This window comes from Canis lupus, chromosome 15 (genome assembly GCF_003254725.2).
Source record: "Canis lupus dingo isolate Sandy chromosome 15, ASM325472v2, whole genome shotgun sequence".
NCBI classification, from domain to species: Eukaryota; Metazoa; Chordata; class Mammalia; order Carnivora; family Canidae; genus Canis; species Canis lupus.
Genome location: NC_064257.1, coordinates 26,252,141 through 26,269,401, shown reverse-complemented (window position 1 = coordinate 26,269,401; position 17,261 = coordinate 26,252,141). Strand labels below are relative to the sequence as shown.

Genomic DNA, 17,261 nt, shown 5'->3' with positions numbered 1-17,261 from the left:
TTTCCCATTAGGCTTAAACCTGAAAGGCTAGGGGGCTGAGAACAAAGCCAGCATAGTATATTTAGAGCCAAGACATTTAGAGAAAATAAGCCCTGTTGACAGCATTTGAGGCTCTGGATCAAGCTGCACCTGAAAACTTACAGCTGGACATTTCAGTTACATGAGGCAATAAAATTTTTTGTGTTGTTGTTTAAGCCAGTTTGAATTGCATTTCCTGTCATCTGCAAGAAATAATATTAACCAATACAAAACAGATGACTTGGATACAATGACCTAACAGAACCCGGTTTGTATTACTAGCTTTAGAACTCAGAATTTTAAGAGAAGAGGTTCTGTTTTGCATAGAAAATGGAAAATAGTTTGAAGAAGGGGGTAGGTGGGAAGAAAAAGAGCCAAAAGAGTACTCACATCTGTACTGACCTAGACATCAATAACAATATTTATAAAGCAGTTTACTATTGAAAATGGCAAGCAAGTCAGATGTGGTCCCTGCTCTCTAGGGGCTCATTGGAGCAACTGCCAATAAGAGATTTGACAAATAAGCAAGGAGAGTTTGATGAGTTAGGTAAGCATAGTTTTGATGAGGGTTGAATTATACAATAAAAACACATGGGGAGTTTACCTGAAATAATGCATTGAGGTTTCCACCAGGGGATTTGAGTTTACTTAAGTGAACAGGGATGGGAGGGGGTCAAAAGAATTGGAACTTGATTTAATAAATATGAGGAAAACTCTATGCCAGGAAGTGAAGATCAACTTTAAAGGATATAATATCCCCATGGAGCAGCCAAAAAGAAGTGAAAGGTACTTGCAAAGGACAACTTGACCTACTGGACCAAAGAATCCATACAGGGAGGTAAGCAGAGTAAGGAAGCTGCAGGTGGATAGAGAACGAAAGGAGGGATCAAAGACTGGAAGGTCCCAATGAAGATTTGGAACAGAGAAGGCAGTAACTGTGAGGGATTCGTAAGAGTGGAAGGTGCAGAATTGTGACTCCAGTGAAGACAAGTTTGTGGAAATGGCCCTTCAGGGTATGGTAGAGAAGGTTAGTTACCAAGGTAGGATGGAAAAAAGTTTCTGACAAGCAATAAAGTTCAGAGCCCAGCAGTGTTAGGTAAGTTACCCATAATATTATTTACATCACCCAGTTTGATAGCAGGAATTGGGAGTGTAACCAAAAAATCATTTTCAAAGAATTAAGAATATTTGCATATGACAGCAGAAGGCAAATAAAATATTGAGAGCTACTTACTATTGAACACAGAAAGTATTATGCAAATGCTGAGTATTTTATTTACACGTATTATTTTTACTAAGATTCACTTTATCCCTATTTAGGAGGTACTTGATTCTTTTGATTTTATAAATGAGGAATTAAACTTAGAGCAGAGTGATTAAGTAACTTGTCAATAGTCAGGATTTGAACACATATATTTTAACTCTGGAATACATATTCTTAACACATACGCTTCATGTTAAAAGTAGCTTGAGTGTCAATAGAGTGAAGGAAGTAGCAGTGGGAAAATAATGCAACTGACTCCAGTAGTTTAAGAGGTATATGAGAAAATAATCCAGGGAGAAAATAGAAGGGTATTTACCAGGCAGTATGAAGAGGCCAATAAGACGGCATCATTTGATTTCAACATTTGAGAGCAAGAAGGTTTGGAACCAATAGTCTTGGGACGGTTGTTATTTTTTTTGTTTGCGTTTTGCAGATACAAAACGCACCCTGTGGTGGACAGAGTGTAGGCTTGAGATAAGAAAAACCAATTTGAACTTCAGATTGCTTGCAAATAATTTACCTCCTCATAGCCACTACTCTTGGTAGTCTCTTCCCATACTGATTATGTTCTTGGCCATGGGACAATAATCAAGATGACTGTGACCTTATTTGGCCAATTGGGCGAAACCAACATGATTCAAAGAGAGATTTTAATAAAAGTGCTTGCTCACTGAGATTTTCACTCTGTTATGGCACTTGGGAACCTTTTATTGATCACCATGTGAAAAGTCCTGCTAGTCCATTGGATGAAGAGATGCTTGTGTCCCTTGTTTACAAATCATAATGCTTAGATTTATTAATCTTTTTTTTAATTTAAATTCAATCAGCCAATATATAGTACATCATTAGTTTCAGATGTAGTTTTCAATAATTCATCAGTTGCATATAACACCCAGTGCTAATCACATTGCGTGCCCTCCTTAATGTCCATCACCCAGTTACCCCATCTCCCACCTCCCCTTCAGCAACTCTCAATTTGTTTCCCAGTGTTAAGACTCATTAATCTTATCGTTTTCCTGAGTCTTAAATAGTTACTCCTATTACATTAAGAATAGACTGTTCTAGTTTTCCTATTTATATTTTTCTTCAATTTTTTTTTGTTATTCCTCCAATTTCAAGTTTTTGAACCTCAGTTCTCATATCTGTGGACATAATAAAATCGCATAATCACACTGTGAGGATAAAATAAATAACAAAAGGAATCGACCAGCATAGATTTTGGTATATAACTTGTGTTAAAGAAATCGTTACATACTTTATTAATGCGTCCAAAACTGTAGAGTTTTTCACCATTCTTCTACATTTCAACATTTTAGAATTAATATTCATTATAATAATTATTTTTGAAGTGTACGTCTTTTTTTCTGTAAAGTGATTTCAAAATCTTAAAGGAAGCTTCAAGGTTGATACTCTATCAGTATACTGTCAATATCCCATATTACAATTGAAGACATTAAATGATAGTTGCTAAGGTTTTTTGGATTCCATTTAGAGTATCTCAACCATTTATATTTTTCAAAATGTTATATACACTTTTATATATTAGATATTAAAGTAGTCGACTGTGTTTAAATTATTAAATACCCATCCATGCTACCAGGAAATGTAAAACATCATATAAATAACAATTTTATGGATTGCAAAAATAATTTCTAAACCACGTTAAATTTCTAGAGTTTATACAACAAATGCAACCACCTGTTTCAAAGTATTGAGATAATGAGGTTTAGCTCTTATAACTTGTGATTATTAGAGGAACTAATATAAGCCAGAAATGACTCTTAGGGCATAAGATGAACTCACAGAGGGACAGTCATTATTATTATCATCCTTATTATCCCCGCTTTATTATTTAATGGAATCATCACAGAATAATTCTGTTAGAATACTACTGAAATATAATGAATATAAAATAAATATCAAAATAAAAGTTAATATACTAATAAGTTATACTTAAATTGTCCTTATAGAACTTTTTCTCTAATTTCTTTTCATCAGTTTGACTTAGGGTTTACCTTTACCTTAAAAGTCAGTGCATATTTATATTTTCTGTACTATTTAAAATGGTGATCAGTAATATATTTTTTCTGTGCATGAAATATCATAGCAAGTCTTACTATATTGTATTTATTTATAAAATTTTAAAACTTTCATTAATTGTTATAATACCTGTCACTCTACTATTGTCAATGCTTTAACCAGGTGAACTAAATGGAATAGCTTTAAAAGTTTAGGAAACCAACAATTAACGGGTTATTTGGATAAACAAGTAAGAGGAATTTAGAATATAGTTGAATCACATAAGTTTGAAAATATACATATTTACTATTTAGCAATATGATATCCTTTTGACTTTCATGTAATAAATTACCTACATAGTTGTATTTGTATGAATGTCAGATTTAGGCAAGACAGCAGTAACTACCTGTTTTTGACTTCAGGATGGCATGCTGAATAACTTTCGTATATCTTGGGCCCAATAGGATAGAATATCTATAGTTTTATTTTGACAGTTATAGAAAATTCCATATTTGATGAAGTCTTTTTTTTTTGATGAAGTCTTTTATATCATTCATTGGGCTAAGTATAAATATTTTTAATTATAAAAGCTAGACCACTTTAAATTTTGGAATATTAATCATTGAGGAAAGACATTCGCTCCATCCCTTGTATTGATTTTACACCTGGCATTTATTCATATTCTTTTTATAGACTATTTCATTTCGTATTTTCAGAGGAAAACTCAAGATGAACTGTTTTCTATCTGGTTCTAGTACTGAATAGTAAGAGTCAGATGAGAGAAAGTTTCTGAAAAAAATCAGAATGAATGTTCAGTCAAATGCTTCATAAGCCACTAAAATAGTTTGATCATTTTGTACTTTTTAAAATACAGAAGTGGAAGATATATACAGACTTTCTTCCCTCTTCTATAATTTGCAGCACATTTAGACTATGGCCCTTGCTATACAATCAGAAAAAAAAAAGAACAAAGTGCTGCCAAGAAAAATAAAATGACAAACTAAGATTAATTATAGAAAAACACACATCATTATTCTAAAATTGGTCCAATTAAATAGAGAAATACGCCAATAATGAACAATAGATAATATTTCACTTTGTGTTTTTCCTTTCCTTGGCTTTCCTATTAAATGGAGAATGATGATATAAGCACGATATTCTAGTCTTAGTATGTCTTCCTTCCTCTTTTAAATAATAAAAAATACTAGCCTGAGAGGCTCAGTCAGGTAAGCGTCTCCCTTCAGCTCAGGTCATGATCTCGGGGTACTGGGAACGAACCTCGAATCTCACCTGGGGCTCCCTGTTCAAGGGGAGCCTGCCTCTCCCTCTCCCTCTGCCTGCCGCTCCCCCTTCTTGTGTTCTCTCTCTCTTTGTCAAATAAAATCTTTAAAAAGATAAAAATAAAAAAATATATATACAAACTAAAATTAACATATTATCCGCAATGCCCAGGGTTTAGCTCAGAGTAATCTTTTATTCACCTCCCAGATGTGTGAAAGTGGTCTGTCTTTTCCCCTAAAGTGAATATTTTATGGAACAGAAATCCCAGGATGTGCCCCAAGACCAAAAGGTTCAGGGTGGGGAAATGAGTCTATGGTTGAATGCTGTTCTTTTCTTGAGTAGTCATGGTTACATTAGTCCACTGAAGATACCTAGAAATCTTTTAATGTGATAAAGAAGCTGATTTAGTTTTGTTAACTAACACTTCCTCAACCTAACTTGGTTCAGGTTATTTCTCTTTATGTTCTTTTTTATACATATATCTCTTCACAGTTAGTATTAGTTGGCAGTAAAGTGGATGTGGGGTCAGAATAGCGAGGTTCAAATCCTGGCCCTGCTATATTCTCTAAGTGCCAACACAAGTTATAAAACATTGTTTTTACATAATGTTAAGAAATGTTTTAGATTTACAGAAAAATCAGATATAGAGAGTACCATTTACTCTGCACTCAGCATTCCCTGTTTTTAACATTTTATGTTATTAGTACATTTGTTATAATTAATGAACTAATATTGTATATAGTACCATTAACTAAAGTCCATATTTTTTCAGATCTTTATTATTGAATTTTTTTTTCCTATTTGAGGATCCTTTTGAGATGACCACATTACATATATTCATTATGTCTCTTTAGGCTCTCCTTGACTAACGGTTTCTCAAACTTTTTTTTTTTTTTTTTTAATCATCTATCTTCGTAATTGTAAGGAGTACTGGTCAGAAGTTTTTAGATCCAAATATCTCAACTGGGTTATTCTGATTTTTTTTTTTTTTTTTTTTTTTTTTTTTTTTTTTTTTTTTTTTTTTTTTTTACAAAAAACATGATTAGAGAACAAAGGTATGGGTTTTTAGACGAAAGACTACAGAAAGAAAAGTCTTTTTCAGTGGAATGCCTGGGTGGCTCAGTCAGTTAAACAAGTACCTTTGGCTCAGGTCATGATCTCAGGGTCCTGGGATCGAGTTTCGAATTGGGATCTCTGCTCAGTGGGGAGTCTGCTTCTTCCTCTCATTCTGTCTCTTTCCTCTCTCCCTATCAAATAAATAAATAAGATCTTTTAAAAATATATCTTCATCATGTCATATTAAAGGCTAGGATTAGGGTCACCTTTTTTGAAATGTCTATCCTTTAGACGAAAGCCACTATACTCAGCCCACCCTTATCAAGTGCGGAGTTATGCCTCACTACTTGAGGGCAGAAAATCTATACCTTCTTCCACATGGGAAATTTGCCTCTTCTCCTCCATTTATTAATGTATCTAATTGTATTATTCACATCACTATGGACTCGTGAATATTTATTTTATTCCTTAGTTATAATCCAATACTACTCTATTTTATTTTATTTCTCAAATTGTTCAAACTTTGGCCATTGGGGGCTTATTCAATTGGTTTTTGCATCCCTTTGATGTAACCTGTCATTGAGGGCTTTTTAAATGTCAGTATTTCCTTACATTCTGACACTACAAGGAGCTCTAGATTCATTTTAAGTATTTCTTTCCTCAGTCTTAGAATTCCAAGGAGCTCTGATGCCTTTTATTAGAAATCAAGACTTAGGTGCTAGGTGTCCTCCTTGATCCTGGGGTGTCCCTGTTTCTAGTCCCTGGCAGCTATCAGAGCACACACACACATACACGCACAGATATGCTTGTGCATTTTAAAAATCAATATTTTTATTTAGTTATAGATATCTGTATGTAGATATCTATATCTATATTAAGGTAAATGTGGATTCTAATGTCTATGGCCTCAAGCCATTACCATAAATTATCATAAATTGTTATTATTATTATAAATTATTATAAATTATTCTGGCCTCTTCTTGCTGATCTCCCACGCTAACAATGAGAAAGCTGGTTTCCTGTGACCACCATAAAAAAAATTAATTGCTCCAGTAACACCACCTGCTTGCTTACATGTTCAGTTCCAGTATATATGGATAGCAATTTCAGAATTATTAGCCTGTACTCGCATGGGAACAGATTTTATTAATTACAGTATAGTGCTTATGTGGGATTTCTTTTGCCTTTAGTCTTCTAGATACCCTTCCTTTTCATATTTACCTAGGTCAGCACCTGTTCCTCCCAAGCCCTTTAGTGTGGCTGCTGCATGTATTCATAACACAGATTGTTGTGTCATCTTCGTCATTCCATATCAGTATCCCCTGACCTCCTAAATATTTTTTTATTTGCATGCATTACATTTCACTGGTTGTGTTGCAAAGTATTTAGTTTTGTATCCACTATTACAGTAATAATTTAGAATATGTTCACTGTTCTAAAAAATCCTCCTCATTCTCTCATAGCTTTGGCCACCACTGGTGTAATTTTTTTAATTTTTTTTTTTTTTACTGTTTCTAGAGTTTTGCCTTTTCTAGTATGTCATATAATTAGAATCAAACAATATGTAGCCTTTTAAGACTGACTTATTTCATGTAACAATATGCATTTAAAGTATATCTAAGTTTTTAAAATGGCTTGATAACATTACTTTTTTTACACTTGAAAAATATTCAAATGCATGGATGTACCAGAATTTATCATTTTATTAAATGACATCTTAATTGCTTAAATTTTTTGGTAAATATGAATAAAGTCTCTTTAAACATTGCGGGCTCTCCCCGTGCAGGATTTTGTGGACATATATTTTTCAAACCAGTTGGGGATGTAAACAGGTAAGTTATTCATGTTTAGTAACGTAAGAAAACCCCAAACTGCCTTCCAAAGTACCTATGCCATTTTCCATTCTCTTGAAGTAATTCCTATCATTCTGCATTTTAGACATCAATTGGTATTTTCAGTTTTTTGGATTTCAGCTATTCTAATAAGCGTGTAGTGGTATTTCTTTGTTTGGTTTGCAATTCCCTAATGACAAATAATGTTAAGTGCCTGTCATTATGCTTATTTGCTAAATATTTATCTTCTTCATTGTAAAGTTTGCTTAGATCTTTGATTTATTTTTTGGGGGGGTTCCTTGTTTACTTATTATTGATTTTTAAGAGTTCTATGTATGTTTTAATCAAGATCTTTATTATATATATGTTTCACAAGTGTTTTCATACAATTCTGTGGCTAACTTCCGATTCTCTTAAAAATGCCTTCCACAGAACAGATGTTTTTAATTTTAATGAGGTTCAACTTACCAATTTTTCTTTTCATGGATTGTGCTTTTGGTGTTGTATCTTAAAAATTCTCATTACAAGAAAAAAAAACTGTAAGTATGTAGGGTGACAGATGTTAACTAGACTTCATGTGGTGATCATTTTACAACATACATAAATGCCAAATTATTATGCTGTACACCTGAAACCTGAAATCAATATAATGTCATATGCCAATTATACCTCAATGAAAAAAAAAAGGATTAAAAACTCTTCACCAAACTCAAGGTCACCTAGATTTTCACATAAGTTTTTTTCTAGAATTATTTATAGATACTATGTTTTACATTCAGGTCTACAATTCACTTTTTTTTTAGTGTTTGTGAAAGGTATGAGATCTTGTTTAGGGTTGTGGGGTTTTTTTTAAGATTTTATTTATTTATTTATGAGGGACACACACAGAGAGAGGCAGAGACACAGGCAGAGGAAGAAGCAGGCTCCATGCAGGGAGCCCAACGTGGAACTCGATCCAGGGTCTCCAGGATCAGGCCCTGGGCTGAAGGCGGTGCTAAACTGCTGAGCCACCCGGGCTGCCCAGGTTTGGTTTTTTGAATAGGGATATCCAATTATCTCAGATCCATTTGTTGAAGAGACTATCTTTCTTCTGTTGAATTGCCTTTGCTCCTTTGTCAGGTCAGTTGACTATATTTGTTTTGTTTAGTTTTTCAAAGATCTATTTATTTGAGAAAGAGAGAGAGAGAGAGAGAGAGAGAGAGAGAATGCACATATAAGTGGGGTTAGGGGGAGAGGGAGAGAGAGAGAGAAAAAAAAAAATCTTTGAGAAGATTCTCTGCTGAGCACAGTGCCCAAAGCTGCCTGATTTCATGACCGTGAGATAATGACCTAACAGAAATCAAGAGTAGGACGTTTAACTGACTGAGCCACCCAGGTGCCCCGGCCAACTATGTTTGTTAAGGGATGATAAATCATAAATAAAGTAAATACAAATGTTGGATCTTTAGCCGAAGATTTTTAGATGCAAGTCCAGTCTACTTTTCCATTTTGTTCCACCAAAAGAGAATGGATTTTAGATTTGTTGTAAAACTTCTCCCACTTTATAAACAATTTTATTACCTTTACTTCTACCTCCTTCGTGTTATCTCTATTTCACTCCTTTATTTAAGTGAAAGAGCCAGTCACTGACTTTTTCAGTTTATCATCATTAATCACCATATACATCAATATTATACTAATTGTGTCTTTTGCTCTACACATCAGTTTGAGAGTAATCAGTGCACCAGTTTTCTACACTATATATACTGCTTCCTCAGGTATAAAGGATAGATCTTTTTTTTTCCTCACTTGTATGCTTCACTGAAAATGAAGGCTTATGTGACACTGGAAAAAAACATAAGCTTTGAGCCAGTTTTGGGTTCCAAACAATTCAGTCAATTACTAGATTTGTCATTTTTTTTTACACTGGGATTTAATTTCCCCATCTAAATCAAAATCACAGTAGTTGTATGTGACACTCAGAATTTTTAGGAGAAATATAAGATATATATGTATATATATACATATATGTATAAATGGGAGATATGGTCACTGATATGTAGTATGTATTGAAAAGAGGGCAAATGAACATTTATTAAGGGTTTATTTATTATGTGTCAGACACTTTACATGTTTTTTTAATAATGACAGCATAAAAATCCACACAGTTGCCTCAAGAATGACTGATGTATAGACCAGCAAATACAAAGAATAATACAGGTTTATGAAAGAGGTACATCATGAAGATAGCTGCATAGAATACGGCATACAACGATTTTTCACAATGATTCCCAGGAGCTATTGGAAATGCCCTTATTTGGTTGAGAGACACTTAAGCAGCTCTATTTGTCATTCTTAAGGGTGCTTTTAGTTCTAATGCTGTTTTCTATGCTCTCAAGCTTTGGCTACATGAGTGCCTACTAGTTAGGAGTAGTTGTTTTGAATTCTGTTAGCCTGAGTGACAGTTTTAAGAACTGGTGAAACAGTCTATGTTCCCTGTACTGTTACGCCTATTATAGACTCAGGCTCAGCCCTTTCCAATGTCTATTCTTACAAACTTTATAAGTTTGTGGTCTACCTATTAAGAGATGAATAAACTGAGTCATACAGGTTATGCTAGTTCCTCAATAACAGTATAATTGTATTTTAAACTTATTTCTATCTATCTGTGAAGCCTTGTGTTTTCTAACACACTCTGAAAAATATCAAGTAGTATAATAACCTCCAGTTTTCCCATTAACATGGCTGACTCATAAGAAATGTAAATTTAGGGGATGCCCAGGTGGCTCAGTGGTTGAGCGCCTGCCTTCGGCCCAGGGTGTGATCCTGGAGTCCTGGATTGAGTCCCACATTGGGCTCCCTGCATGGAGCCTGCTTCTCTCTCTGCCTGTGTCTCTGCCCCCCTCTCTCTGTGTCTCTCTCATTAATAAATAGATAGGATCTTTAAAAAAAAAAAAAAGCTGTAAATTTAGTTTCCAAGTTATCTTTCTTAAAAATTGTTTTCTATTAGTAGGCTACAAATTGAAAAACATTGGAGAATTAAATAATAAGTGTTAAGGGTTTTTTTTTTCTTTTTTAACGTGAACAAATAACAATACTAAGGATGACTGGTTAGATTCCATTGTACCCTAGTAAGCACATTGCTACCTATCTTATTGTGTACAAAGTTCTTAGGCAATATTTCAGACTTGGTTCCTTTTCTGAAAATAAGAACACTTAGAATGATCAAATGAAGTGAGAAGATTAATTGCTTTGAACTTCACAGAGTATAATACAATCTTAGAAAGAAGAGAAATAGATTTTTTGTATGTTTAGAAAAAGGAGTGCATCTTTAAAATATAAGTTGACTGTAGAAGAAGATTGCAGTATTCTTGAATTCTAGGCTGAAAAAAGGCAGGCCACAGCCTATTTAATATAAAGATATATATTTTATAAGGATTGTAGACTCTTATCAAATATTCCTTAGCATTTCAGAGAGATTTTGAAAAATGTTGGCCTTTTGGGGCTACTAAGGGTATGGCATTTCATATTCTGCAAAGCAATATTGGCCTTAAATTGTACCATTTATTTTGTCCTTGTTAAATGTCACAGTTGCCCTTTCCCTTGAGTTATTAGTTTTATCACCTACAATTTCTTTTCAGGAAAAACTGGTGGATATCATAATGGACCAAAATAGAGAACTGATTTAGTCTGAGGACTGGACAACTAGTAATTGGAGACCAATAAAAAAACTTGGTCCCCTCAAGAGCTATTTAAATCTAGGATTCTGGAGTTGTAAGAACTGATCCTGCTGAATAAGAATATATATTGAAACATGAAAGACTTGCTTCATTACAGAGGCCAAAAGCCCACCAAAGAAATATTCTCAGGCCATGGCTGTTGAAATTTCTTCTTCCTTTAAAGTTTTATAAAACCAGATTATTCTCCATTAATAAATGACTAATTATTCCCTAAAAGCAACATATCTCCCCATAATGATGGTCATAAACTTCAACAATATAGACGGTACTTGGTGCGGTTTATAAGCCAAATCCATCCATCATGGCTTGGGACATATTACTTTTTTACATCCTTTTTCTTTTGGCCCAAGCTTTGTTTCCTTAGCATGCAAATCTGTTAAAAAATTTTTTTGTGTAAATAAATTTATTAGACCCTTTTTCAAAGTACCTTTGATAAAAGAATGGATGGAAATATCCACTCTCTAGAGAAGGAATAGGAAGGAAAGGCATAGGACTGAGCTATGGACAGCTATGGACCACAGAGAGCAAGTTAGACAATAAAATCCAATAAGCCCATACTTCATGACTGAAAAGCTAAAGGAAAAAAATAAGTATAAAGAACAAGGAAAACTCAATATAGACTGAGACAGTTTTCAATATGAAACCTAGAGCAAGTGATCAAATTGCCAGGAAATGCAGTGAGAGTTCTATATTATTTATGAAAGATAATGTGCTGGACAACATGTATTTGACTCAGAGGATACCAGAAGCAAGGTTTGACCCCGAGGGGAAGTACCAGCAGAGACCAAATGAGGAGATCAGAACTCTCAGCTGGCCATGCCAGAATGCAGAGCTCAGTGAAATCTTAGCAGGGGACTGGAAGGGGATGATATGCCAGTAATTTAGTCAACAGATTGGCTACACCCGAGGGATAGGTAGGGGAGCAGCAACCCAGGGCTCCTAAGAGCTAAGGAAAGTACATTCAACTCATCTCTCATTAAATCCCACAAGACACTCAGGAATAGAATGAGAAGTCTTGTTCCAAATCCCATCTTACACACATGGGAAAGTAACTCTTAAAGTACCATTAGGCAGTGCTCAGCATTTCGAGCACTGGCAGTGAGAGCTGATGTAAATTATGAGAGATTTTAGTACACATGCCTGGCAGATGAAGAAAGATTGAGAACATCTCTGAATCCTAATATCTTGCCTTCATTTCTGTGAAACTAGTAACTTTGTCAGGGTTTATGTAACCCTCAGTATAGTAAACATGATGCAAAGAAATGGACAGTTAAACCTGCCCGGGGAATATGTGAAAATAAATGCCTTAAATTTAAATGAAAAATAATCTAAGACTACTCATCAGATTAGTGATGGAAAACAAAATAATGACATCTGTAGAAAATAAACATATTGAATAGAAGTTTTTGAAAATATTCTATAAAAAATAATTTTATTTACTGGAGGACTCAAAACATATCTGGCTGAAAGAGCCAAAGACCACAGCCTGCATTAAGCAAACTGTAGTAGAAGATGCTAAGAGGTGAAACTCTGAGGATGTTGCAACATTCTCTTCAAAAGTAAGAGTAAGGGTGGGTCAGCACTTCTGAACTATACGGCTCCTTGTAAAATAGAGGTTGAAAAGTTAGGATTTACGTTTTCTAGATTCTTTTGTGGCTCAGTTGCAGATAATATTTAGATCTGGCCAACCAGATTTGTGGGGAAGGGGGAGGTTGGAAGTAGGGTGGGGCTCCAAAGTCTGTTGGTTCTGAAGTTTCTATTGACAGGTGCAGTTACAGAAGCCATTGTTTTTCTGTGTTACAGCACCCATCTCTGTCAGTCACTAACTTAGGGATGCCAAGAGGGAAGGCATGGGACATCCATTTTGCCCACGTCACACATTTCTGGAACATACAGCTTCCGGAATATGATAGGCTTCTGATAATTGTGATTTTGATTGAAGTCACAACAATGCCAACACTCTCTGAATTACAGATAAGACAGTGGTGATTCAGTGTCCTGCTTCTGTCATCAATAGCTTAGGAGACAGTCCTGCAAACTACTTTAAGAGTTCACGCCTTTTTCTGCACCCTGTATCCTGTTAGAACATTTGATGCCACCAGAAGTTGTCACAGGCAACAGGCACTCAGGGACATGACACTGTGAGATTGGCTATCTTTCTGGCTCTGTTTGGAGTCGCTGACGTCCTCATGAACATGAGGGAAAGGACACTGGTGTTTTAATAAGACATCAGGGCAAAGCAGTTACCTTACCTAGCCTGTGGTGCTGAAATAGAATGTCTCTTGAAGTCAAGTTTGGATAGGTTGAGGACCTGCTACAATAGACTATCCAGCAAAAATAAGAAATATAAAGGTATGACAATAACCTAACTGCTTTGAACTGCACTAGGAATTTAAACACAAAAAGAATAAACCTGGGGATGGTCAAAATAACTGAGGGTGGGTCCTGTGACTGTCTTTATTCTTAGCTCGAATCCTGCGAATGGCCAGAGTAACATGGCCATTCTCACAGTAATTCTCTGCTTGAGAATTAGGGCTTTTTAAATCTTTTTTTAAATTTTTTGTTGGAGTTCAATTTGCCAACATATAGCATAACACCAAGTGCTCATCCCATCAAGTGCCCCCCTTAGTGCCCGTCACCCAGTCACCCCCACCCCCAGCCCATCTCCCTTTCTACCACTCCTTGTTCGTTTCCCAGAGTTAGGAGTCTCTCATGTTCTGTCTCCCTTTCCGATATTTCCCACTCAATTTTTCTCCTTTCCCCTTTATTCCCTTTCACTATTTTTTATATTCCCCTAATGAATGAGACCATATAATGTTTGTCCTTCTCCGATTGATTTACTTCACTCAGCATAATACCCTCCAGGTTCATCCATGTCAAAGCAAATTGTAGGTATTTGTCGTTTCTAATGGCTGAGGAATATTCCATTGTATACATAGACCACATCTTCTTTATCCATTCATCTTTCGATGGACACCGAGGATTAGGGCTTTGTTTGGCAAGGAGAGGGACACAGCATCACCTTTGTGGTATTCTTAATTGTAAGGAAGTAATACACAAACCCAAAAGGAGGAGAAGTCTATAAAATAAGAGGCCTTCCCTTGTCTAAAATGCCAAAACATGAAAGACAACGACTGATAAACTATTTCTTATTCAGGAGGCTATAGGGACATGAAAACTAAATGGCTGTGTGATCCTGATTGGACCATGGGTCAGGACAGATGATTATCTTACACAGAAAGACATTATTGGGAAATCGGCAAAGCATCTGTGGTATGTTAACCAGATAACTGTACTTGATTTTTATAAATTAATAACTATAGTAAAAAAATAACTATAGTCATATTTATTAATTATAATTACTAAATATGTTTATAGTTATTCATCGTACTTACGGTAAATTAGGTTAAATAATCTGATTTTGATACTTGTACTAGGATTGCGTGTGAAATGTTCTTGTTCTTCCAAAATGCACACTGACTATTTCGGAGTGATATGGCATGTACAGCTGCAATTTATTCTAAAATTGTACAGAAAATCATATGTAAATACATATATATACTTATATGTGTATATTCAAATTTGAATGGCAATAATATAAAAAATAAACATAGTGAGTGATTGGTATTTGCTGTCTAGAATTTCCTATTTTTATCACACATTTATGTTGTTTAAATATATAGTTATGTGATGTTTTTTGTCTAAAAGTCCACAGTATAACATCTAGTGCAAATATAAATGACTGTTATGATCTTAGGGCACCTGAGTGATTCAGTCAATTGAGAGTCTGACTCTTGATTTCAACTCAGGTCATGATCTTGGGGTTGATAGATTGAGCCCCATGTCTGGCTCCCATGGAGGCTGCTTGGGATGCTCTTTCTCCCTCTCCCTCTGCCACTCCCCCAGCCCACCTCTGCCTCTCTCTCTCTCTTTCTAAACAAACAAATTGTTTAAATATTTAAAATCAAAAAATAAAAAAATTGCTGTTATTATTTTTAGTAATAAATGAATATTTAATATTTGGGGTTAACCAACATAAGTAATTATATTTTGGGCTGTATGATTTTAGTAATATTCCAAGGAATACACTAGAAATATACATACAAATATAGTCTAAAACATCCAATAATCATACTACAAATTAATGGAAGAAAATAGGGAATGTGAAGTTTAAAAATCACATGGCATTCCATTAGAAAAAAAATCTAAAAATCTTTTTTAAACTTATCTTTACTATTTTAAACATTATAATGAATTGAGGCTCCTGGATGGCTCAGTCAGTTAAGCATCTGACTCTTGATTTCAGCTCAGGTCATGTTTTCAGGGTTCTGAGATGGAGCCCTGTGTTGGGCTCCATGCTGGGTGTGGGCATGCCTGAGATTCTCTCTCTCCCTCCCCTCTGCACACCCTACTGCTGCTCACTTGTGCTCTCTCTTTTTCTAAAACACAACAAAACTAGACTGAATCACTGAAACTATTAATCAATATTTTTTTTGTAATTTCCATCCATATGTGATAGAACACTTTACATTGTGCTTACTCAATTTTTTTCTAACCACAATATTGTGTTTAGAGTATATTATCATTGAATACGTTCATTGAATAAAATACTGAATATGTAATATATAAAATATGTTGACCCTATTTTGGAAAAACAGAAAATTGAGTTCTATTAGCTTAAAATATTTTGAGTACAAGAACAGGCTATGCAAGATTCAGGGGGCAATGTTATTGAGAGAAGGCAGAAAATAATATCTTATGGAAAATCACTGTGCCTTAGAATAATTCCTTTTTGTTAAAAGTCTAAATTGACAATTCTACCAATGTAGAAACAAAAGAAAAGAGGTGTGAAGAAATCAAGATGTAAATTATGTTATACATTTGAATTCCAAGTATTATTGAAACATTTATTACAATTTGTATGTGATATTAATTTCCTGGATACTGCCATTTTATTACACATGTTGAGTATCTCTTTACAAAATGTATTCAAGCAAATATAACTCCACTACTCATCAAAGTAATTGGTTAACGAAGGAAGCTTTAATGCTTTTGACAACTTTTTTTGTGATCTTTTTCATTCCAGGGAGGCAAGATCTTAAAACTCTAACAAGAAATGTCCAATTTAAGAAAAACAGACGCAGTGTTTCATTTTCCAATACTGAATATACTTGAAACCAGATCGCTTTATTTTGCTTCTAAATGTCATTTTAAATAAAGTAACATACACGTATCTGCCTTGCCCCACCTCCCTTTTTGATTTTTATCTATAAAATGTATCACTTTTTGAAAAACATATTCTCCACAGACGGAGCTTCCTGAATGGGTCTTTCATTATTCCAAAAGGGCAAATATATTATCCGAGCTTAATAAATTATAGCTCTATTCTTCTTTGCAAAATGCCCTGAAAACAGTGACAAATATAACAATTTCCTAAGCGAAAGCGTCAAGGGAATTGCATGTTTCCTTTTACACAAATAACAGACATATGATTTCTATATGATGGAAGTTTGATAATTAAGTATGCTGGCAACAAAAAAAGTTCCTGTATCTCAGAAATAAGTTTCAGAATTAGGACTACTATATAGATTTTTATAATTAAAGTCATGCAACCTTCATTGCCCTGTTTGCTTCATTTCCCAGAGCTGTTAAGGATGCATGTGTTCATGGATGTGCATGCACGGATACGTGTAGGTGTGAGTATTTAAGGGAGTACAAGTATATATTCGAATATACAAGTACAAGCACAAGCATATGCAGATGTACCTGTGTATTTCCCCTCTGACAAGAGCAATTTTCTTTTTCCTGAGACAAAGTGGGCATTTCGTTCTTTGGTCCGTTCAGTTCATTTACTTGGAAAGCCCCTCTTGTCCATCACTCCGTGCTCGGCAACACACTGTAGCTGGGCTCCTAATCTAATAATGCCATGTGGTAGAGTGGTCTTTACCATCTTATCTTGATGCATGTTGGTTCCTTGCAGTTAAGAACTTGATTTCTTCCATCTTATTTACTTCAGTGTCTCATAATTGATAGTTGCTCAAAAACTGTTTGCCATATGGATGAGTGAGTTTT

General features: G+C 34.7%; 1 long non-coding RNA gene across 1 annotated transcript; it reads left to right on the top strand.

Annotated features, from left to right (window-relative positions):
* The first annotated feature begins 349 nt into the window (after nt 1–349).
* On the top strand, nt 350–16,842 carry LOC112654606 (uncharacterized). The gene is made up of 3 exons (XR_003133156.3): nt 350–565; nt 14,347–14,462; nt 16,276–16,842. It is a non-coding gene; the product is annotated as an uncharacterized LOC112654606 (long non-coding RNA).
* Nucleotides 16,843–17,261: the final 419 nt, after the last annotated feature.